General features: G+C 42.8%; 1 pseudogene; it reads left to right on the top strand.

The window, feature by feature from the left end:
- Positions 1–512: 512 nt before the first annotated feature.
- Positions 513–4,545, top strand: LOC147976749 (uncharacterized; annotated as a pseudogene).
- Positions 4,546–26,736: the final 22,191 nt, after the last annotated feature.

Below are 26,736 nucleotides of genomic sequence, written 5' to 3'. Positions count from 1 at the left end.
CCACACGCTGCAGTTTCCATGCAGCCACCAACACCAAGTGTTGGGCCGTCCTCGTCTCCTCAAGCTCAAGCCGCACAAGCCCCTCGCAACTTTCTCCAACCTCTCGTCGGCGGTCCGCTGTTGCCACCTGCTGCGGCCCCTGTTGATGCGCTTGTGCTGTCCGACGGCAGTGAGGGCATTGAGGGCGCCGCCCAAGACTCTGACCTCACCGGCACCTTCACGCCATCGGTCGATGTCTCCAACTTCTTCTCCGCGCTTGATCTAGATGGTGGCGAGACCTCGCTTCTCTCGGGTAACTATCCCGACTCCCAGCTTCCATCTCTCTTTCACTCGATCTGCCCCTAAGTATTGCTGCTCCGTCCTGTTCAGTCAAGGATTCTACCTCGCTCGGGTCCGAAGTGCATGAGGCCACAATGCATCGTAAGCTGGCTGCTAACAAGAGGGCCACCAATGCTGCCAAGCTCCGACGCAGCCGTTGCCTCGCTGTCAAAGGGGATAGTTAGTTCGTGGACATGACCATGAAGGCCATGCGTGTCAAGGCTCGTCGCTTCGACCTGCAGCACGCCTCTCACGACCTCGTCGAAGCCCTGGACATCTCTGGACTCACCAGTGCCCCAGAGGACCCGGTGCTGGACTTCGATGCCCTTGCTCTGATTGCCAAGCTCTGTGGCGCTGAACCGGTGGAGGTTCAGGAGGTGTCCTCGCCGGCACCGTGATCTACGACCTCCTGCCTTGGATGACGGCTCCTCGCCATGGCTGCTCTGTCCTTATTCGTATGGCTGTATCTGCCCATCTGGCAATGGTTTAATTCCTAGTTTCCCGCTCCTTAGCTTAAGCCCGTGGTCGCCGTGCTATTCCCGCCAGCTAGTCATCGATCTTTTTGTAACGTGTTTTGTAATGCGTGTGTGCTCCCAGGACTGTCTGCTGTGTCCCTCTAGTGAACTTTTATTTGCTTCTAGGTGCCTTCCTCATCGATATGGTTAATCACAAATTCAGTTTCTGCTATTGGAATGTTCGTGGCCTTGGGAAAACCCAAAAATGTTTGGACGTTCTCTCTGAACTCCTGGCCATTAATCCTCATGCTTGTTTCTTGCAAGAAACCAAGCTAGACCCCATCTCTACTCTAAAGCAACGTTCTTTCCTCCCTAAGCACCTGAATCTAACACACCCTCGGCCGGCCCTTGGGTCTGCAGGTGGTATGTTTTCGGACTTCTCCTCGATTCACTTTTCTTTGATTGCCATGGACTCCGGACTCTACACCCAAACAACCCTCGTCTCCTGTCTAGCCTCCCCTCACCTGCTCTCCATTACCAACGTCTATGCTCCTACCGACCATGCGCTCAAGCAGGATTTTCTGTCAGAGCTCGCTACCTTCGCCCCTCACCTCCCACACCTTGGCTAATCTTGGGTGATTTCAATCTCCTGAGACTTCCCTCGGACAAAAACACGAGCAATTTCAGGCAGACCAAAGCAGACATGTTCAATTCCTTCATTAACCAGAGTGCGCTGATTGAGCTTCCCCTTCTGGATAGATGCTACACTTGGTCTAGCAAAAGGGATCAACCCACTATCGAAAAAATTGACAGAGTGTTCATCAACGTGGACTGGGATCTCCTCTTCCCAAACACCACCATTTCTTCGCTCACTAGATTCGTCTCTGACCATGTTCCCCTGCTGATCACTATAGATACCGTCATCCCTCGTCCCGCGCTTTTTCGTTTTGAACTTAGATGGACCACTAGGCCGGCCTGTCATACGGTAGTCCAAAACGCTTGGGCCACGGCCCGCTTGTGCTCAACCCACTCGCTTTCCCTGGTGGCCGCTCCCAAACGTACTCGCGCTGACTTAAAAATTTGGCGGCGCTCCGCTCTTCCTCTAAATACTCGGGAAAGGAACTGCAAGACTGTCATTTCCGTTCTCGACCTCATTGAAGAATCTCGTTTCCTCTTGTTCCCTGAACTAGTTCTCCGCCATGTCATTATTAAAGTTATCCAACGCATGCTACGTGAGAAGGCCCTTTATTGGATGCAGCATGGCAAAATTCGCACCACTTTAGAAGGAGATGAAAACTCGCGCTTCTTTCACGCGTTTGCCTCTGTCCTTCTCCAGAAAAATAAAATTAATATTCTTGTCTCAAATGGTTCGGAATTCTTCTCCCATGATGCTAAATTCAACATTCTTTCGGACTTCTACGCCTCCCTTCTCGGCACGGCCTTTCAGCCACCTGGTCCTTCGCTCTCATGGACCTATACCCAGAACCCGTTCCACAACTATGCTCCCTGGATGCCCCCTTCACAGACGCCGAAATCTCCAATGCCTTCCTCTCCATGAACAAGAATGCTAGTCCTGGACCGGACGGCTTCGGCCCTGGGTTCTACCGCAAATATTGGCACATCCTCAAAGGGAAGATAAATCAATTCCTTTCAGACTTTCACGCCCAAAACAGCAATATCTCTTGCCTTAACCGGTCCCTCATAATCCTCCTTCCAAAGCATAATGATGCTCACTCCCCCGCTGACTTCCACCCCATCTCTCTTCAAAACTGTCCTATCAAAGGAGTCGCCAAACTTCTAGCCAACAGGTTAAAACCCCTTATCCCCCTCTTGGTGCATGCTGACCAAACCGGTTTTCTGTCCGGTCGTAACATCTCTGAGAACTTCCTCTACGTTGTAGATATCCTACACTGTTGTGCTAAAAGGAAAGGCCCCTCCCTCATCATCAAACTAGACTTCCGAAAAGCTTTTGACTCTGTTTGCTGGACGACCCTCCTCCATACCCTTCAGGTTAGAGGTTTCCCCCCTCGGCGGTGCGACTGGATTAACTCTCTCCTTACCACTGGATCCACTGCCGTTATGCTAAATGGCATCCCTGGGAGGTGGATTCAATGCAAAAATGGCCTCCAGAAGGGCGACCCTCTCTCCCCTTACCTTTTCATTATTGTCGCGGATATCCTCCAACAAATGATCATCAAAGCCAACCATGAAGGTAAGTTGTTGCACCCCCTAAGCCCTCACCTTCCCTGTCCCGTCCTTCAATACGCCGATGACACGCTTATCATAGTTAAAGCTACGCCTGGGGCTGCAAAACACCTCAAGAGTATTCTAGATAGCTTCGATGCGGCCACTGGTCTCTAGATTAATTTTGACAAGACCACCTTTATCCCTCTTAATGTTGATGCCGCCGACGCGTCCCTTATGGCAGCTGATCTTGCCACTAACATTTCCTCCTTTCTGCAAACTTATCTCGGCCTTCCTATCTCTCCCTACAAACTTCCCCCCTCGGCCTTCCAACCAGTCATCGGTCGCTGTGACATCTACCTCGCTGGGTGGTGCGCACTTCTTCTCTCTCGCGGTGGCAAGCTTGTCCTCCTCTCCGCCGTTCTTGACAGCCTCCCTACCTATTTTATGCTTTGTTTCTCTCTCCCTGTCCAGGTTATTAAGGCTATCGACAAGAGACGGCGTACTTTTTTCTGATCTAACGATGACACTTGCTCTGGGGCTAAATGCCTGGTTGCTTGGGATAAAGTTTGTACCCCTAGAGAGGCAGGTGGTCTAGGTGTAAAAAACCTTCGCGCACAAAACTTTTGTCTACTGCTGAAATTTGCGTATAAATTTTTACACTCCGCAAACCTTCCCTAAAAAGACTGGGTCTTACACCATTCACCACTTCACATTGGACATGGCAAGAACAGCTCCTTCCTAGCTAAAACCATTTTCAAGCATCTGCAGAGTTTGCGAGAGATTTCCCAGTGCACTGTTGGAGATGGTTGCTCTACTTTTTTTGGTTAGATCGTTGGCTAAAGCCGGAACCCCTAGCTTTAGTGTACCCTGCTCTTTTTTCTCACCACACAAACCAAAATGCCTTGGTAGCCACTATTTTGCAGGATGGGATCGAACTTGCTCTTCGTAATCAACTAACCTCTACTGCGATTGCGGAACTTGCTTCTCTAAACTCCTTGTTGCAGGATTGTGCACTCTCTCAGGTACCTGACGATCGTCGCTTGCTTAACGGCGCTTCCTTTTCCACAAAGGGCGCATATGTGGCCCTCTCGGATCCCATGCTTAATGATATTTGGGACTCAAAGGTTCCCAAGAAGGTTATGATCTTTGGTTGGCTATTCAACCTTAATCGCCTAAACACAAGGAAGAATCTGCATAAGAAGAGCATTCTGGACTCTGCAGCTTGTCCTAGATGTACTCACTTGGTTGAGGATCGAGAACACCTTTTTTTCACTTTTCCAGCAGCTCGCAGGATCTGGAGAGCAGCCGGCATCTGCCCTCTCTACGCACCTATCACCAGTCTCTTCAGGACGACGCTTCCGGGCTCGCTGCCTACCACGGTCCGCCCCTTCGTGCTCCTTCTGATTCTTTGGAAAATTTGGGACGCACGCAACAAGAAAGTTTTCCAAAGTCTAGATGTTGTGGCTTCGAACTCTTGAGAGCTATCTTGGATGATTTGATCGTTTGGTCTCATAGACTTAAATCTGAAACTTTAAAGGGCCATGCCGGTCTGTGGCGTGAGTTCCTATCCTCGCAACACTCTTAACTCTGTAACACCTGGCCGGTTTTGAAATATATATTCAGGTGGGGAGCCTTTCCCCCCCGGTGAACATTTCAAAAAAGAAAAGAAGAACAGGTTACCTGTTTTGAGAATCTGAAAAAACAGTACATGATTTCAATTTTTTTGAGTATTTTATAAATATTCATGTATTTTTAAATGTGCACGGATTAAAAAACGTTCATGAATTTAATATTTTTAGGAATTAAGAAAATGCTCATCATGTTTCTAAGAGAATGTTCACCAATTCTGAAAACCGTCGGATATTTATTCTTTGAACTGCCATTTTTTATATTGTTTCATGAATTCATGATTGAATTGAAAAAACCTACAAAGTATAAAGGATAAAGGAAAAAAACTAAAAATAATAATTGAGAAAACGACAGAAAGCTGGTTTTGTGTAAAAATAAATAAACATGGTGAAGGAAATCCCTTCTCATCAGTAATAACCAAGACAAGGAAGGGCTAACTGCACAAGCCCGACAGGCGAAGGGTGTATGTGTTTTGTACCATAAAACTACTATCCTGAGTAAATTCATGTTTTTCTTTAGAAAACCTCCGCCAATCTCACTAGAAAGTTTTTAGCCCAAATCCACCTCTAAACTCAATTGTCGAAAAATCATCCCCTTGAGTGGTTTTGAAGTTTCTATGTCAAATTATATGCGGTTTTGATTGGTGATTAGGACGTTCGCTCCCTCTCTGCCTTTACCACAAGTGCCCACTTGTGTTGTGTACAAGGAGAACGTCCGTTAGTGTGTAGTTCATGTCGTCATCGCCACCATCATCGTTCCTATGGCTAGAGGTCTTTGCGAGTGCAAAAACCATCTCCATGCACTCCGACGTACCTCCTGCATCTGTACCAAAGGAATTGATGGGATGGTGAGCAATCCTCACCACTGACTCCTTCCCTGCTTCTCACTATCTATTCTCTAGTCCAACGTTATTATTTTTCTTGTCCATCTATCGCTTCGACATTCTTCTGGTCCTCCATGGGCGGTGGGTCTTGGTCACTGTGCGAAGTCAAGCACTTCACCGCCGATTGGTTCCCAGAGTTCGCCCATAGCCACTTGTGGGCCCATCTATTATGTGCCACTCCTTGTTGACTCAAGCAGATAACAACGCGGCGATGTTCACTATGAACCCACTCTAGAGCGAGAGCTGGAGCACCTGCGAGGTGTTACGGTAAAAACCCATAGTTGAGAAGAAATGGAGGATTTTTTTGAATGTGTATTGCATTCATGCATCCAAATTTTGGTGGACTTTAAAACAGTTATAAGTTGTTGACCAAGTGTGGGAAAATGGGCATGGCCTTTGCTCATTTTGCCATGTTTACACCATGATATGAATAACCCATCATGTAAGGACTTAAGTGCATAAGTAAATTTCAATGTACAATTGAATTCTAAATATCATTGTCAATAGAATAATAAAAAATGCTTTATAATAGTTAAGAAAGTAAATATAAATGCATATTTGTAATTAAATAGTACAAATACATGACCATTCAATACAAAAGCCATGTAAATGAATGTAGATACAACGTTCCATTACAATCAATATTACAAAAGGAGGAAAAGATGCGAAAAGTTAAGAAGAAAGAAGGCACATCTATCCTAAACCCAGTAATCCTTTTCTTCTCCTTAAATTCGTATTTTTGACTTTTCCTCTTGCATTGAAACCTGAAAAACAAAGAAAAAGAAAGGAACTGCTTACAGTAAGTTCGTATACAACACTGACTAAGATGCATACAGTTTAGGAGCTAGCACTTGGAGTACATCAGGTTTCCAAAAGAAAAAGGGTCGATCATAATCTTAAGCAATATTAGAAACCATGCACCATGCGTCCAAAGATTCATTCCAACCATATTGAGCCGACCATTAGATTTTATGGGGCTCGGCCCACTAAAAGTACTGGAGCGAGCTGAAGGCGCGCCACAGTCATCATTCCTTTTTTATCGGAGCCGAGCAGTCGGGAAGTCACGGTGCTAAGGCCCCATAGGACCATCGCACAGAAAACAACCGTTGTCAATGAAAGGAAACGTAGATCAAAAGAATCCAACCTATAGACACACGAATGTAGACTGGATCCATGGAGATCCACCGAAGACTAACACCGAATGAATCCCACGAGATTCGCCAGAAACACTTCCACACGCCTTTCTAAGACGTTGTACGTACCGCCGGAGCGGGGACTAAGTGGGAAGAACCTTGTTACAACTACAAGGAGCCGCCGTCATCTCGCCTTCCTAAGCAGGACACAAACCCTAATTGATCCTAAAATAAGACCTGAAAACGGAGCAGGAGCCCTCCCACCGGCAAGAGCCAAGGTCCATCGCGCCTTCATGGCCATGAGGCCACCGGAGAAAACGCAGGTCAGCGGTGAAACCAGCGAGAGGCGAGATGGCCCTCGTCCTGAGAGGAGTCACTCATGGAGGAGGAAAGCTAGATGCGATCCGTGTGTGAATAATGACACATTTACTTACTTGGACCATAACCAATATCAGTCATCACACAAGCATCATTGATCCTGATCAAAACAACTTTCAAATTGGCCATCCGTCGATGCCAACTATGAAATGATGATAAAAAATATGCAACAGCCTAACCTCTAAAAAAAATAGGGTTACTCTGTCTTCTATCAGCGTCACCGTCGGTCTGCCTCGTCTCTGGTTGCCTTAGGGACATGGGGCGCGGTGGATCCCGACCTTTGCTGGTGGGAGGGCTATATTTTTAGATGTTTCTTAAAGTTTTCTTAGGGTTTATGTCCTGCTCAGGAAGGCAAGACGGATGCAGCTCCTTGAAGATGGAATAAGGTTCTCGTCGCCTAGGCCCTGTTCCGGTGGTGCGCATCATCGGTGGGCATGTGGAGGTGTGTCTCCGGCGGATCCATCTTTGGTGGATTTGCTCGGATCTGGTTGTCGTTCGTCTTCGTTGTGTGTTTCCAGGTTGGATCCTTCTAATCTACGCTACTCTTCACTGGTGCGCATCGGTGCTATACAAACGGGTTTTAACCCTTTTCCGCGATGGTATTTGGAACCGTCACCTAGTAGTTGTGGGTGATAGGGGGGTCCTTCCCACACAACCCAAAAACCGTCGGGGACATGCTCTCCTGGCACACACGCTCGGCAAAATGAGGTTGTGTGCGACCCGCAAGTGCTTAAATACGGAAATACATATAGTAGAGATAAAAAATATAATTATACAGGCGAAATTGTTTTCGGTTGCAAGTACATCCCACACAGTCAGTCCCCGCTACCGGTTTCGTTAGTATGTACATCCCACACAGTTGCTCCAAGGAAAACGTTTCCGTACACAGGTACATCACACACAATTTTTTCAGTTAAATCGTTTGCATTATTGAATGTATCACACACGGTTCGTAGAAGAAACTGTGTGGCAAAGACTGTCCATCACGCACAGTTTTTATGTGGTAAATGTTTGCGCAAGGTGGCCTAACGCAAATAGTTTTCAAGAGAAAGTCATGTGTGCGTTGCCTGAGGTCATCGTCCACGGTATTTTTTCAATAACCGTTTGCAATAGCAAAACCCAATTAGCAGAATAATTTCCCTATTATTAATAATCCATTTATTAATCTAATTGACATTCATATTAAGCACATAATATATTTCATTTCCATATTAAGGAAGCAGGATTTCATAATTGAAATACATCAGAGTACAACATGATATAGCTTCAGCACTCAACTACCCCATTACACAACTGCACCAAACCAAGTTTCACATGCAACATGTAGAACCTTTCGAAATTAGCATCATAGACGATATATAGACAGATTCATCTTATCTGGAAAACTGCTGAAGCGGAAGGCGAATATTGAGCCTTCATTCATATTGAAGGTCTTTGTAACTTTAGGCCAGTGCCTGTGGATGATTGACCATCCGTCATTCGTCCTCTTCAGGAACACTTCAATATTGAACAGTGGATGTTGTATGAAAACATTCCTCGCTTCCTGACCATAGAGGTGGTTTGAAAGGTAATCATCACTGGACTGCTTTGGAAAGGCCTGAAAATAAGGATGTGCATAAATATCTTCTCTATATTGAAATGGAGCAAAGGAATAAAAAAAGGCAAGGTATAGTAGTTAGTACCACCTTGTAGTGAACTGATGTCTTCTTCATTGTGCAGACAAAGATCTTGTTGTTTTTTGTCGCTAATTTCTTTATCCTAACAATCTTTCTAAGTTTCTTGATTTGATTGATATTCATGGACAACTCATTTCCCCATATGCAAAAATGGTCGAACAGTGGGTCAAAACCTCTGGTAGCAGGACCTAGTTGTGCAATACCAAATTGTTAAAAACCAAAATATTAGAATGGTTCCTGCAATTGCACAATAATGTGCTATTTGACAATGGACCATGCACATGCTAACCTCGATTGTAAACCTCAGTGCTTCCCATTGTTTCCCTGCAACACATATAAGGTAGTTAGTCATCGGTTAAGTAAGGGTTCCCATGCTATCAGTAAAATATGTTGATGAAAAATAAGCACATTGCAGATTCATCAGATTAATTCAAGCCACATGGAAAACCCATTTATCCAAACCAAACATGATTAAGAACTAGGAAATATAGCACTTGTATATGTTTCTCATGTATTAAGTGCAGCCAAATTCGATTTATTCCTCACATGCAGAACAATACAAAATTCTACCCACGACAGTTGGACATCACATTGCAGAATTGAACCAATCATTTAACTAAACACCACAACAAATGAACCAAACATTAACTGAGCACCACATTGCATAATATAACATACTCCTAATAGAAGATTGGACAGTTAACCAAACAGTTAACTACAACCAATTGTAGCAATTGTATCTGTTTCTCATGTATTTACTAGAGCCAAATTCAATTTATTCCTCACATGGTATACAATAACAGAATGCACCCACAACTATTGAACATCACATTGCAGAATTGAACCAAATAGTTAACTAAACACCACAACACAAATGAACCAAACATTAACTGAGCACCACATTGCACAATGTATAACCAAACCAAACATGCTTGGCAACTTGGGAATATAGTAATTGTATTCATTTCTCATGTATTTTGTAAAGATAAATTCGATTTAGTTCTCACATGGAAGACAATACAAAATTGTAGCCTGAAGAATTGAACATCACATTTGCACAATTGAACCAAACAGTTAACCGAAGACGACAACTAATTAACAAAATAGTTAGTAAGTGAGCACCACACTGCACGACATATAGAACATATACACTAGAGCAATAGATTGCATGGTAAAATTAGATAGCATAATTCACTAGAATTTGTGAAGAAAAGGCAGGAGCAGCACACGCAACGGGTAAACCGAGCATGCTTAACCGACGTAGCTAGCAAATGGCAAGGTGCTCCTCCAAGATTTGGGGGTCAGCACGAATGGCAGCCATCGCGACCTCATCCGCGCGTGCGGCCACGATTTGCTTCTCCGCTGCCAAATGCTTCTTGAGATCCTAGCTATATTGCGTGCACCATGGCTTAGGATGGCGCTTATTTGGTGGAGGGGTCGGTGATTTGGGTGAAAGGTGTCGCGCTCGCGCCGATAGTCGGGGCATGTGGGATGTGGAAGGAGGAGGAGGACGGGGGTCGGGTGTGGATTACCTGCCTCGATAGACGAGGCCGAGCAGCGTGAAGGAGGGTCGCCGATGAGGAGGCGGCGCTGAAAGCAAGGAGTGAAGGTTTCAACTTGGAAAGGAAGGCGGAAACAGGGGAAATGTGGCTTTTGTAAGGGGGAGGGGGCGGGAAGGTAGATACTGTTGGGGAACGTAGCAGAAATTCAAAATTTTCCTACGTGTCACCAAGATCTATCTATGGAGAGACTAGCAACGAGGGGAAGGAGAGTGCATCTACATACCCTTGTAGATCGCTAAGCGGAAGCGCTCAAGTGAACGGGGTTGATGGAGTCGTACTCGTCGTGATTCAAATCACCGATGATCAAGTGCCGAACGCACGGCACCTCCGCGTTCAACACACGTACAGCCCGGTGACGTCTCCCATGCCTTGATCCAGCAAGGAGAGAGGGAGAGGTTGATGGAGATCCAGCAGCATGACGGCGTGGTGGAAGTAGCGGGATTCCAACAGGGCTTCGCTAAGCGCTGCGGGAGGAGGTAGATGTGTCACGGGAGGGAGAGGGAGGCGCCAGGCCTTAGGTATGGTTGCTCCTCCTTTTCCCCACTATATATAGGGCCAAGGGAGAGGGGGGAGGCGCAGCCCTTGCCCCTTCCTCCAAGGAAGGGTGCGGCCAAGGGTGGGGAGGAGTCCATCCTCCCTAAGGCACCTCAGAGGTGCCTTCCCCTTTTAGGACTCTCCCCTTTTTCTCTTCTCTTGGCGCATGGGCCTCTAGGGGCTGGTGCCCTTGGCCCATATAGGCCAAGGCACACCCCCTACAGCCCATGTGGCCCCCCGGGGCAGGTGGCCCCACCCGGTGGACCCCCGGGACCCTTTCGGTGGTCCCGGTACAATACCGGTGACCCCGAAACTTGTCCCGATGGCCGAAATAGCACTTCCTATATATAATTCTTTACCTCCGGACCATTCCGGAACTCCTCGTGACGTCCGGGATCTCATCCGGGACTCCGAACAACTTTCGGGTTACCGCATACTAATATCTCTATAACCCTAGCGTCACCGAACCTTAAGTGTGTAGACCCTACGGGTTCGGAAGACATGCAGACATGACCGAGACGTTCTCCGGTCAATAACCAACAGCGGGATCTGGATACCCATGTTGGCTCCCACATGTTCCACGATGATCTCATCGGATGAACCACGATGTCAAGGACTTAATCAATCCCGTATGCAATTCCCTTTGTCTAGCGGTATTGTACTTGCCCGAGATTCGATCGTCGGTATCCCTATACCTTGTTCAATCTCGTTACCGGCAAGTCTCTTTACTCGTTCCGTAACACATCATCCCATGATCAACTCTTTGGTCACATTGCGCATATGATGATGTCCTACCGAGTGGGCCCAGAGATACCTCTCCGCTTACACGGAGTGACAAATCCCAGTCTCGATTCGTGCCAACCCAACAGACACTTTCGGAGATACCTGTAATGCACCTTTATAGTCACCCAGTTACGTTGTGACGTTTGATACACCCAAAGCATTCCTACGGTATCCGGGAGTTGCACAATCTCATGGTCTAAGGAAATGATACTTGACATTAGAAAAGCTATAGCATATGAACTACACGATCTAGTGCTATGCTTAGGATTGGGTCTTGTCCATCACATCATTCTCCTAATGATGTGATCCCGTTATCAACGACATCCAATGTCCATGGTTAGGAAACCATAACCATCTATTGATCAACGAGCTAGTCAACTAGAGGCTTACTAGGGACATGGTGTTGTCTATGTATCCACACATGTATCTGAGTTTCCTATCAATACAATTATAGCATGGATAATAAACGATAATCATGAACAAGGAAATATAATAATAACTAATTTATTATTGCCTCTAGGGCATATTTCCAACAGATACTTCCACGAAAGCCGAAAATTTGGAATAGCTTCAGCGAAAAAACTGGAGCGCATAGTGTCATCAGAAACGGTCCCTTATTCAGAACTGTGTATGATATGTGAACATCACAAACAATTCAGATAGCTTAACCCGTGTGTGACGAGTTTGAACGTCAAAAATTTTGGTTTGAATTTCCATGGTTACAGTGGCCATCCACGTCATTGCATAATTTGGGTACACAAAGGAGACTACACCACACCCACACTTCTTAATCGAGCAAGTTCAACAATTAAACAGAGCTAGCTGACCTAAACATTAATCTAACAAATTAAAGACCAACGCTCTTAATTAAACAAAACAAAGAGTACTACTACGGCTGGTGCTCGCCGATCTCCGCCGCCGCCTCCATGTCCAGCTCGCGCCCGATGGTCTCTTGGGGAAGGGGCTCCATGGCATCCATGGCACCATAGTCGGCAAGAATCTCGCCATCCGCGTCCGCCATCTCTTTGGAAAAGGCTGCCACGAGTTGGGCATGGGCGGACACGATCTAGGCTTGGACGGGCTCCGTCATCGCAAGGTATGCGGCGGAGGAACAGACGGCTGCTCGAACACTCTCGGCGATTGCCAGCTCTTCGGCCATGGGTTGCCGACCATTGTCGGGGAAGCTTCATTCGATTTGTGCGGTGACTGCCAGGAGCTGGGCGTGGGCGGCCTCGACATGGTCGTGGGCGGCCTCCATCAGGGCTAAGGCCATCGCTGCGGTACAAACAGATGCTGTGCCGCTCTTGCTAGTTGTTATCCCTGAGCCAAAAGTTGCTGCCGCCACCTGAGAAGCAACAACGGCCGTTTGGGCTGCCATGGCCGCCTAGTCGCAGATTGCGGCCGCGCTCATGCACCTTGTTAGCACGCGCATGACGGCTGTGGCCGCGCTCTCGCCGGAGTGGGCCACCGAAGTTGCCCTCATGACGCAGGTCCACGTGCCCATCTTTCACCGACGACGATTGAACAATGAAATGATATTTGAGGAGCGAGCTAGTGTGCTTGAGACGCCGGTTATGGACTGTAGCTGATGCACCTTCTCGCGCAAGCCATAGGCGTACTATATACCGACGGTGCTCCAGGATATTTTGTGCTGCATCTCACATGGTTGGTGATAATAAACTGTGTGCGATCTACTTGATTTTTCATCTTGATTTGAATTACATAATGGGGTCACAGCGGCAATGGACAGTGTTTTAATTGCTAGACCTTTTATCTGGAGTGAACATGCAACTATATGTGTGTCGTAAAAGAATTGGAATTATTCAGGGTTCGTTTGAACATTTTATACATTAAATTAGTTTTCTAGCCATTTCAGGTGCACAATTCAAAATTAAACTACATGCATATGCTCTGGTGCACCAACATGGGTTGTAAAATCATATATGTGTCCATGGGTTTATGCTTATCTCCCATGCAATAAATGGGGATGAAATTCGAACACCACGGCACCGTGGCTCTCCGGCAAACGTCGACTTACTTGCTTTTGTAATTCTAGTAAATCCAAAATTCGTTCAAAATTCATGAAACTTGGCATGCTATCATGGAGCGGCATCAACATGCCGTGGTAATTTTTTTGTCCCATTTGAGGCAGGTTTGGGTATAAGCTTCTCATAAACCGGAGCTTCTCACAACAAGTGTGATGGTTTCGGTAGGGAACGTTTCACCTTTCTGGACGAAACGATATCCGTTGCCTTTTCTTGATTTCAATTTTTTTCCTAGTGTCAACATAGAACAACAGGAGTGTTGTGTCAATTTTTGAGATTTTTCGGGATTCACTTGGACATTTTTATACATTAACTGAGTTTTCTATGCATTCATGTGCACAATTCAAATTTGAACTACAGGCACATGCTGTAATGCATATAAATTAGTTGAAAATTCAAATATGTGTCCTTGGTTGCCTGCTTAGGTCCCATGCAAGAAATGGGAAGGAATGTCAAACACCCCGCCACCATCACTTGGCCGCAAACATTGATATACCTAGTTTTTAAATTCTACTAAATCCAAAACTCGTCTGAAATTCATGAAACTTGGCATGCTATCATGGAGCGGCATCAACATGCCGTGGTAATTTTTTTGTCCCATTTGGGGCAGGTTTGGGTATATGATTCTCACAAACCAGAGCTTCTCACAACAAGCATGATGGTTTTGGTAGAGAACGTCCCACCTTTGGGGACGAAACGATATCCATTGCCTCTTATTGCTTTCAAAAATTTTCTCATGTCAACATAGAACAACAGGAGTGTTGTGTCAATTTTTGTGATTTTTCGGGGTTCTTTGGACATTTTTATGCATTAACTGAGTTTTCAATGCATTTATGTGCATAATTCAAATTTGAACTACATGGACATGCTCCAGTGCATATAAATTGGTTGAAAAATCAAATATGTGTCCTTGGGTGCATGTTTAGGTCCCATGCAAGAAATGGGAATGAATTTCAAACACCAGGCCACTGTTGATTACCGACAAAACATTGAGATGTCTGGTTTTAAATTCTAGTAAATCTAAAACTCGTCTGAAATTCATGAAACTTGGCATGCTATCATGGAGCGGCATCAACATGCCATGGTAAAATTTTTGTCCCATTTGGGGCAAGTTTGGGTATATGCTTCTCACAACAAGCATGATGGTTTCGGTAGGGAACATCCCACGTTTGGGGACGAAACGAATTCCATTGCCTCTTATTGCTTTCAAATTTTTTCTCGCATCAACATAGAACAACAGGAGTGTTGTGTCAATTTTTGTGATTTTCGGGGTTCGTTTGGACATTTTTATGCATTAAGTGGGTTTTCAATGCATTTATGTGCATAATTCAAATTTGAACTACATGCACATGCTCCAATGCATAGAAATTGGTTGAAAAAAAATCCATGTCCTTGGGGTGCATGCTTAGGTCCCATGCAAGAAATAGGAATGAATTTCAAACACCAGGGCACCATTGATTGCCAGCAAAACGTTGAGATACTTTATTTTTAAATTCTAGTAAATCCAAAACTCGTCTGAATTTCATGAAACTTGGCATGCTATCATGGAGCGGCATCAACATGCCGTGGTAAAAATTTTGTCCCATTTGGGGCAGGTTTGGGTATATGCTTCTCACAAACCAGAGCTTCTCACAATAAGCATGATGGTTTCGGTAGGGAACGTCCCGCCTTTGGGGACGAAACGATATCCGTTGCCTTTTATTGCTTCCAAAAATTTTCTCGTGTCAACATAGAACAACAAGAGTATTGTGTCAATTTTTGTTTTTTTTCGGGGTTCGTTTGGACATTTTTATGCATTAACTGAGTTTTCAATGCATTTATGTGCATAATTAAAATTTGAACTACATGCACATGCTCCAGTGCATATAAATTGGTTGAAAAATCAAATATGTGTCCTTGGGTGCATGCTTAGGTCCCATCCAAGAAATGGGAATGAATTTCAAACACCAGGGCACTGTTGATTGCCGACAAAACATTGAGATGCCTGGTTTTTAAATTCTAGTAAATCCAAAACTCATATGAAATTCATGAAACTTGGCATGCTATCATGGAGCGGCATCAACATGCCGTGGTAAATTTTTTGTCCCATTTGGGGCAGGTTTGGGTATATGCTTCTCACAAACCAGAGCTGATCACAATAAGCATGATGGTTTCAGTAGGGAACGTCCCACCTTTGGGGACGAAACGATATCCCTTGCCTCTTATTGCTTCCAAAAATTTTCTCGTGTCAACATAGAACAACAAGAGTATTGTGTCAATTTTTGTTTTTTTCGGGGTTCGTTTGGACATTTTTATGCATTAACTGAGTTTTCAATGCATTTATGTGCATGATTCAAATTTGAACTACATGCACATGCTCCAGTGCATATAAATTGGTTGAAAAATAAAATATGTGTCCTTGGGTGCATGCTTAGGTCCCATGCAAGAAATGGGAATGAATTTCAAACACTAGGGCACCGTTGATTGCCGGCAAAATATTGAGATACTTTATTTTTAAATTCTAGTAATTCCAAAACTCATCTGAAATTCATGAAACTTGGCATGCTATCATGGAGCGGCATCAACATGTTGTGGTAAATTTTTTGTCCCATTTTGGGGCAGGTTTGGGTATATGCTTCTCACAAACGAGAGCTTCTCACAACAATAATGATGGTTTCGGTAGGGAACGTCCCACCTTTGGGGACGAAACGATATCCATTGCCTCTTATTTCTTCCAAAAAAATTCTCGTGTCAACATATAACAACAAGAGTGTTGTGTCAATTTTTGTGATTTTCGGGGTTCGTTTGGACATTTTTGTGCATTAACTGAGTTTTCAGTGCATTTATGTGCATAATTCAAATTTGAACTAAATGCACATGCTCTAGTGCATATAAATTGGTTGAAAAATCAAATCTGTGTCCTTGGGTGCATGCTTAGGTCCCATGCAAGAAATGGGAATGAATTTCAAACACCAGGGCACTGTTGATTGCCGGCAAAACATTGAGATGCCTGGTTTTTAAATTCTAGTAAATCCAAAACTTGTCTGAAATTCATGAAACTTGGCATGCTATCATGGAGCGACATCAACATGCTGTGGTAAATTTTTTATCCCATTTGGGGCAGGTTTGGGTATATGCTTCTCACAAACCAGAGCTTCTCACAACAAGCATGATGGTTTCGGTTGGGAACGTCCCACCTTTGGGGACAAAACGATATCCATTGCCTCTTATTGCTTAAATTTTTCTCATGTCAACATAGAACAACATGAGTGTTGTGTCAATTTTTGTGATTTTTCAGGGTTTGTTTGGACATTTTTATGCTTTAACTGAGTTTTCAATGCATTTATGTGCATAATTCAAATTTGAACTACATGCACATGCTCCAGTGCATATAAATTGGTTGAAAATTAAAATATGTGTCCTTGGGTGCATGCTTAGGTCCCATGCAAGAAATGAGAATGAATTTCAAACACCAGGGCACCGTTGATTGCTGGCAAAACGTTGAGATACTTTATTTTTAAATTCTAGTAAATCCAAAACTCGTCTGAAATTCATCAAACTTGGCATTCTATCATGGAATGGCACACGACATGCTGTGGTATTTTTCGTGTTCATTTTGAGAGAAGGTGCACTCGAACAACTACAGCCAACAAAGGCATTTTGAAAAAATAGCTACCACTTTAATATCTCAAACATTTGTATAATTCAAACCGTGTGCGTTCTGTTAACCATTCACATGATGCCATGTGTCTTGGTTTTAATGGCTGTAGGAGGTGTCGTGCGGACAGCTGCTTGACCTTGACTGAACAGGAGGCGTGCGAGCATAGTCCGGTGCGCGGGCTGACCGAGAGGCGTGCAAGCTGTCCTCGAATGCATAGGCTCACCGAGAAGCGTGTGAGCTGTACGCTGCGCAGGCTCAATGGGAAGCGAGCCCTTTGACTTCCATGGCCGCCCGCCTTCCTCTCTGTGCGTGCGCCCCCTCAGCGGCATGGGACGCCGCCATCGAACGCTACGCCGTCCTCCCGCACCCTGCCCGTCGACCCCGGGACGACATGATGCAAAGTAAGAACAGGATTTATGCATATCTTCAACGCAAACGGTTCTTTTGGATGACCCGTGTGCAACCACTTACAAACAATTTCGTGCGATTTGCATGTCATATTGGGTATGTTACCATTTGTCAAACTGAAAGATTGACATTTGTTGATCTAGTAACATTTCCATTTGTCAACCTTGTTACACAGCGATTTGTCAAAATATGAAGCTAAATATCACTAGCAGTATCTAATTTTTGCAACTAAAATCCAGTATTTAAGCATAGATTCATTCATAGATTAAGCAGTCGTTCTTAATTTATACAAATAGTTCAACTCGATAGCTGAACCGACCAAACTTTTCCCAAATTGTTGCCAACCAAGTATTGAAATAGCTAGTTCAACTATATATACTAGCTAATTTTAAGTACATTGTACAGTTCCACCACATCTATAGTCAGATGAACTGAACAAAATAACCCCTAAATACTACTACTACCACGGAGGGGCTTTGTACTACTTCCGGCTGCCTCTCCTCTCCTGAGCGCGCTCAGTAAGAGGTGGCGGAGGAGGAGTGATACGTCCATTTTGCATCATGCTTTTATATTGATATTTATTGCATTATGGGCTGTTATTACACATTATGTCACAATACTTATGCCTATTCTCTCATGTTTTACAAGGTTTACATAAAGAGGGAGAATGCTGGCAGCTGGAATTCTGGGCTGGAAAATGAGCAAATATTAGAGACCTATTCTGCACAGCTCCAAAAGTCCTGAAACTTCACGGAAGTTATTTCGAGAATAAAAAAATACTGAGCGCAAGAAGTACCAGAGGGGGCCACCCACCAGCCACGAGGGTGGGGGGCGCGCCCTACCCCCCTGGGCACGCCCCCTGCCTCGTGGGCCCCCTAGTGGCCCTCCGATGCCCATCTTCTGCTATATGGAGTCTTTCATCGAGAAAAAAATCATAAGCAAGCTTACGGGACGAGACTCCGCCGCCATGAGGTGGAACCTTGGCGGAACCAATCTAGGGCTCCGGCAGAGCTGTTCTGCCGGGGACACTTCCCTTCGGGAGGGGGAAATCATCACCATCGTCGTCACCAACGATCCTCTCATTGGGAGGGGGTCAATCTCCATCAACATCTTCACCAGTACCATCTCATCTCAAACCCTAGTTCATCTCTTGTATCCAATCTTTGTATCCAAACCTCAGATTGGTACCTGTGGGTTGCTACTAGTGTTGATTACTCCGTGTAGTTGATGCTAGTTGGTTTACTTGGTGGAAGATCATATGTTCAGATCCATTATGCATATTAATACACCTCTGATTATGAACATGAATATGCTTTGTCAGTAGTTACATTTGTTCCTGAGGACATGTGAGAAGTCTTGATATTAGTAGTCATGTAAATTTGTATTCGTTCGATATTTTGATGAGATGTATGTTGTCATCCCTCTAGTGGTGTCATGTGAACGTCGACTACATGACACTTCACCATTGTTTGGGCCTAGAGGGAGGCATTGGGAAGTAATAAGTATATGATGGGTTGCTAGAGTGACAGAAGCTCAAACCCTAGTTTATGTGTTGCTTCGTAAGGGGCTGATTTGGATCCATATGTTTTATGCTAGTGTTAGGTTTACCTTAATACTTCTGTTGTAGTTGTGGATGCTTGCAATGGGGGTTAATCATAAGTGGGATGCTTTTCCAAGTAAGGACAGCACCCAAGCACCGGTCCACCCACATATCAAATTATCAAAGTACCGAATGCAAATCATATGAACGTGATGAAAACTAGCTTGACGATAATTCCCATGTGTCCTCGGGAGCGCTTTTCTCTATATAAGAAATTGTCCAGGCTTGTCCTTTGCTACAAAAAGGATTGGTCCATCTTTCTGCACTTTATTTACACTTGTTACTTGTTACTCGTTACAAATTACCTTATCACAAAACTATCTGTTACCGATAATTTCAGTGCTTCCAGAGAATACCTTGCTGAAAACCGCTTATCATTTCCTTCTGCTCCTCGTTGGGTTCGACACTCTTACTTATCGAAAGGACTATGATAGATCCCCTATACTTGTGGGTCATCAAGACTCTTTTCTGGCGTCGTTGCCGGGGAGTGAAGCGCCTTTGGTAGGTGCAATTTGGTAAGGAAAAATTTATATAGTGTGCTGAAATTTACTGTCACTTGTTACTATGGAAAGTAATCCTTTGAGGGGCTTGTTCGGGGTATCTTCACCCGACCGATAGAGCAAATAGTTCCTCCTCAACCTACTGGACCTACTGAAAATGAAAATGTTTACTTCAAAATTCCTTCGGGTATGATAGAGAAACTGCTAGCTAATCCTTTTGCAGGAGATGGAACATTGCATCCCGACTTACACTTAATCTATGTGGATGAAGTTTGTGGATTATTTAAGCTTGCAGGTATGCCCGATGATGCTATCAAGAAGGTCTTCCCTATATCTTTGAAGGGATATGCATTGACATGCTACAGGCTATGTGGTGATATGGGATCATGGGACTATAAGCGATTGAAATTGGAATTTCACCAGAAGTTTTATCCTATGCATCTTGTTCATCGTGATCGTAATTATATATATATATATTTTGGCCTCGCGAAGGAGAAAGCATCGCTCAAGCTTGGGGGAGGCTTAGGTCAATGTTATATTCATGCCCCTATCATGATCTCTCAAGAGAAATGATTATTCAAAAATTTTATGCTCGGCTTTCTGACAACAATCGCTCCATGCTCGATACTTCTTATACTGGTTCCTTTATGATGAAGACTATTGAATTCAAATGGAATTTATTGGAGAGAATTAAACTCAACTCTGAGGATTGGGATCTTGATGAAGGTAAGGATTCAGGTATAACACCTAAGTTTGATTGTGTTAAATCTTTTATGGATACCGATGTTTTCCGTAAATTTAGCACTAAATATGGACTTGACTCTGAAATAGTAGCTTCTTTCTGTGAATCCTTTTCTACTCATGTTGATCTCCCTAAGGAGAAGTGGTTTAAATATAATCCTCCCATAGAAACAAAAGTAGTTGCACCTATTAAAGTTGAAGAAAAAACTATCACTTATGATGATCCTGTTGTTCCCACTCCTTATGTTGAGAAACCACCTTTTCCTGTTAGAATAAAGGATCATGCTAAACCTTCAACTGTGGTTCGTAAAAGTAATATTAGAACTTATACACCTCCTGAGCAAGTTAAAGTTGAACCTAATATTACTATTGTTAAAGATCTCTTGGCTGATAATATCGATGGGCATGTTATTTATTTCTGTGATGAGACTGCTAGAATTGCTAAACCTGGTGCTAAAGATAAACATAGACCTGTGGTAGGCATGTCTGTTATTTCTGTTAAAATAGGAGATCATTGTTATCATGGCTTGTGCGATATGGGTGCTAGTGCTAGTGCAATACCTATTTCCTTATACAAAGAAATTATGCATGATATTGCAGCAACTGAGATAGAAGATATCGATATTACCATTAAGCTTGCTAATAGAGATACTATTTCACCAATTGGGATTGTTAGAGATGTTGAAGTCTTGTGTGGGAAGGCTAAATATCCTGATGATTGCCTTGTTCTTGGTTCCCCTCAAGATAGCTTTTATCCCATTATATTTGGTAGACCCTTCTTGAATACTGTTAATGCTAAGATCGATTGCAAGAAGGATGTTGTTACTATTGGTTTGGATGATATGTCTCATGAGTTTAATATTTCTAAATTTCGTAGACAACCCCGTGATGAAGAATTGCCTAGTAAAGATGATATTATTGGTCTTGCTTCTATTGTTGTGCCTCCTAATGATCCTTTAGAACAATATTTGCTAGACCATGAGAATGATATGTTTATGAATGAAAGAAGGGAAATAGATGAAGTATTCTTTAAACAAGGACCCATTCTGAAACACAATTTGCCTATTGAAATCCTAGGGGATCCTCCTCCACCCAAGGGTGATCCCATGTTTGAGCTTAAACCATTACCTGATACTCTTAAATATGCTTATCTTGATGAAAAGAAGATATATCCTGCTATTATTAGTGCTAACCTTTTAGAGAAGGAGGAAGAAAAATTATTGAAAACTCTGAAGAAGCACATTTAAGATGAAAGAAGGGAGGTATTACTGTTGTTCCTAATGATAAAGATGAATTGATCCCACAAAGAATTGTTACAGGTTATAGAATGGTATTTGATTTCCGCAAATTAAACGAAGCTACTAAAAAGGATCATTACCCTCTACCTTTTATTGATCAAATGCTAGAAAGATTATCCAAACATACACATTTTTGCTTTCTAGATGGTTATTCTGGTTTCTCTCAAATACCTGTGTCAAAAGAGGATCAAGAAAAGACAGCTTTTACTTGCCCTTTCGGTACCTTTGCTTATAGACGTATGCAAGGTTGTCAGAATCGCGATTCTGTTATACGATTCTACGACTTTACGATCCAAGCTAACTCCTCTGATTCTACGATTTTAGTTCATAGAATCTACGTTTTTACGATCCTGATAGTGAAGATTCTACGATTTGCGATCCTACCATCAGAGCTCCGATCCGATTCAAAATCGCGATTCTGACAACCTTGGACGTATGCCTTTTGGTTTATGTAATGGACCTGCTACCTTTCAAAGATGCATGATGGCTATATTTTCTGACTTTTGTGAAAATATATGTGAGGTTTTCATGGACGATTTCTCCGTTTATGGATCCTCTTTTGATGATTGCTTGAGCAACCTTGATCGAGTTTTGCAGAGATGCGAAGAAACTAATCTTGATCTGAATTGGGAGAAATGCCACTTTATGGTTAATGAAGGTATTGTCTTGGGGCATAAAATTTCTGAAAGAGGCATTGAAGTTGATAAAGCTAAAGTTGATGCTATTGAAAAGATGCCATGTCCCAAGGACATTAAAGATATAAGAAGCTTCCTCGGTCACGCCGGTTTTTATAGGAGGTTCATTAAGGACTTCTCAAAAATTTCAAGGCCTCTGACTAATCTATTACAAAAAGATATTCCTTTTGTCTTTGATGATGATTGCGTAGAAGTATTCGAAATACTTAAGAAAGCATTAATTTCTGCACCTATTGTCCAACCACCTGATTGGAATTTACCCTTTGAAATTATGTGTGATGCAAGTGATTATGCTGTAGGTGTTGTTCTAGGGCAAAGAGTTGATAATAAATTAAATGTTATTCAATATGCTAGTAAAACTCTAGACAATGCCCAGAGAAATTATGCTACTACTAAAAAAGAATTTTTAGCAGTTGTTTTTGCTTGTGATAAGTTCAGACCTTATATTGTTGATTCTAAAGTAACTATTCACACTGATCATGCTGTTATTAAATACCTTATGGAAAAGAAAGATGCTAAACCTAGACTAATTAGATGGGTTCTCCTGCTACAAGAATTTGATTAGCATATTATTGATAGAAAGGGAGCTGAGAACCCCGTTGCAGACAACTTGTCTAGGTTAGAAAATGTTCTTGATGACCCACTACCTATTGATGATAGCTTTCCTGATGAACAATTAAATGTCATAAATGCTTCTCGAATTGCTCCATGGTATGTTGATTATGCTAATTATATTGTTGCTAAATTTATACCACCTAGTTTCACATACCAGCAAAAGAAAAAAAAATTCTTCTATGATTTGAGACATTACTTTTGGGATGACCCACATATTTATAAAAGAGTAGATGGTATTATTAGATGTTGTGTACCTGAGCATGAATAGGAACAAATCCTACGCAAGTGTCACTCCGAAGCCTATTGAGGGCACCATGCTGGAGATAGAACTGCACACAAGGTATTGCAATCTGATTTTTATTGGCCTACTCTCTTCAAGGATTCCCGTAAGTTTGTCTTGTCTTGTGATGAATGTTAAAGAATTGGTAATATTAGTAGACGTCAAGAAATGCCTATGAATTATTCACTTGTTATTGAACCATTTCATGTTTGGGGCTTTGATTATATGGGACCTTTTCCTTCCTCTAATGGGTATACACATATTTTAGTTACTGTTGTTTACGTTACTAAGTGGGTAGAAGCTATTACAACTAGTAGTGCTGATCATAACACCTCTATTAAGATGCTTAAAGAAGTTATTTTCCCGAGGTTTGGAGTCCCTAGATATTTAATGACTGATGGTTGTTCACATTTTATTCATGGTATCTTTCGTAAAATGCTTGCTAAGTATGATGTTAATCATAGAATTGCATCTCCTTATCACCCACAGTCTAGTGGTCAAGTAGAATTAAGTAATAGAGAGCTCAAATTAATTTTGCAAAAGACTGTTAATAGATCTAGAAAGAATTGGTCCAAGATACTTGATGATGCATTATGGGCATATAGAACTGCATATAAAAATCCTATGGGTATGTCTCCGTATAAAATGGTTTATGGTAAAGCATGTCACTTACCTCTTGAATTAGAACATAAGGCATATTGGGCTATTAAAGAGCTCAACTATGACTTCAAACTTGCTGGTGAGAAGAGGCTTTTTGACATTAGCTCACCTGATGAATGGAGAACCCAGGCCTATGAGAATGCCAAGCTGTTTAAAGAAAAAGTTAAAAGATGGCATGACAAAAGGATACAAAAGCGTGAGTTTAATGTAGGTGATTATGTATTACTATACAACTCTCGTTTAAGATTTTTTTTGCAGGCAAACTTCTTACGTTATCGAGGAGGTCTATTGTTCCGGTGCCATAAAAATCAACAACTTCGAAGGCACAAATCCGAGGGTGGTGAACGGTCAAAGAATCAAACATTATATCTCAGGTAATCCTATAAATGTTGAAACTAATATCATTGAAACTGTAACCCCGGAGGAATACATAAGGGACACTTTCTAGAATGTTTTAGACTCCGATAAGGAATAGGTATGTGGTACGGTAAGTAAACCGACTCCAAAACTGTTCTAATGGCATTTTGTCTCCGTTTTGGAATATTTAGAAAAAGAGGAAAATAAGAAGCAGTCCAGGAAGGACACGAGGCTTCCACGAGGGTGGGAGGCGCGCCTTACCCCCCTGGGCACGCCCCCTGCCTCGTGGGCACCCGTGTGCTCTCCGGACTCCGTTTTCTTACACGATACTTCTTTTAGTCGGTAAAAATTCATTATATAATCTCCCAAAGGTTTTGACCTCCGTATCATGCAATTATCCCCTGTTCTTGTTTCGAGCTGTTTTTGCCGCAGATTAGCGCAAGATGTCTTCTCAAGAGTCAGTCGGGGAGAGTCGGGTGTCTCATCCGACGCCAGGTCCAGGGGCAAACAGTGATGCCTATCACTTTGGGCCCTCAATGGAGGAAGAGATGGAAGCTGACTTGAAAAGGATAGATGCCATGGAGGAGGACCAAGAAGTTACTTCTCGTTTCCGGGCAGGATTGACGATGGGGGAACTACAGAGCTCAGCTATTCCAAACTCGGTCATCCCTTCCAATGTTAGATTTCTTTCTTATGAAAATATGAAAAAGAGTGTTACTTGTTCTCCCGCAGCTATGCAACATCCTTGGGTGAAAGGAGCTTTAGCCGTCACTGGCAAGCTCCGTAAGGAAATAATGAACCTCAAACAGCAAGTCAATAAGCTCGAGGAAGAGAATCGTATCCTGAGGGGCATCATCGCCAAGAATATCACATCACCACCCCCCAAAAAGGAGACATAATCACACGGGTATGGGCACTCCCCTTGGCAACTGCCAAGCTTGGGGGAGTGCCCCGGTATCGTATCACCATCACACCTTTTATCTTTACTATTTTTCTTAGTTTGATCCTTTTGATAATATATTGATCTAGTAGAATAAAGTTTTAGTATGATCTAGTTGTGAGTTTTGCTTTATGATCCCTCTATGTAATCGAGTCCGTGAGCTATATATAATAAAGATTAGTGTTGAGTCAAGGGCTTGATTTTCTTTCTATGATTATGAGCGAATAAAAAAATAAAAGAGAAGAAATAAAAAGAAATAAAGAGATCATATGGATCTTATGGAGAGTAATGAGCTCACATATAAAGAGTATGATGAATAAAAGTTGTTGAGAGTTGACAAACATAGTTTTGGTCATCATTGCAATGAATAGGAAGTAATAAAGAAAGAGAGGTTCACATATAAATATACTATCTTGGACATCTTTTATGATTGTGAGCACTCATTAAAGTATGACATGCTAAGAGTTGACGTTGGACAAGGAAGACAACGTAATGGGTTATGTTTTCTTACATATGAGATAAATTATATTGTCATGGATCATCCAACATGTTGAGCTTGCCTTTCCCTCTCATGCTAGCCATTTTCTTTGCACCAAGTAGAGATACTACTTGTGCTTCCAAATATCCCTAAACCCATTTTTGCCTTGAGAGTCCACCATACCTACCTATGGATTGAGTAAGATCCTTCAAGTAAGTTGTCATCGATGCAAGCAATAAAAATTGCTCTCTAAATATGTATGACTTATTAGTGCGGAGAAAATAAGCTTTATATGATCTTGTGATATGGAAGAAATAAAAGCGATGGACTGCATAATAAAGGTCCATATCACAAGTGGCAATATAAAGTGATGTTCTTTTGCATTAAGATTTTGTGCATCCAACCATAAAAGCGCATGACAACCTCTGCTTCCCTCTGCGAAGGGCCTATCTTTTACTTTTATCTTCTACCTTACATAAGAGTCATGGTGATCTTCACCTTTCCTTTTTACATTTTATCCTTTGGCAAGCACAATGTGTTGGAAAGATCCTGATATATATAGCTAATTGGATGTGAGTATTCATGAACTATTATTGTTGACATTACCCTTGAGGTAAAATGTTGGGAGGCAAAACTATAAGCCCCTATCTTTCTCTGTGTCCAATTAAAACTTCATACCCATAAATATTGCGTGAGTGTTAGCAATTGTGAAAGACTAAAAGATGGTTGAGTATGTGGACTTGCTGAAAATCTCTTATATTAGCTCTTTCTATGTTATGATAAATTGCAATTGCCTCAATGACTGAGATTAGAGTTTGCTGGTTCTCAATGAAGTTTATGATTCATACTTGAAATTGTGATTGAATTGTTACTTTAGCATAAGAGATCATATCACAATATTATATATATATGTTGCTGTTCTAAGAATGATCATGATGCCC

This window comes from Triticum urartu, chromosome 4A (genome assembly GCF_056163025.1).
Source record: "Triticum urartu cultivar PI428250 chromosome 4A, HENAU_Tu73, whole genome shotgun sequence".
Taxonomy (NCBI): Eukaryota; Viridiplantae; Streptophyta; class Magnoliopsida; order Poales; family Poaceae; genus Triticum; species Triticum urartu.
The sequence above is the reverse complement of the archived record's forward strand: the minus strand, read 5'-3'. Positions and strand labels throughout refer to the sequence as shown.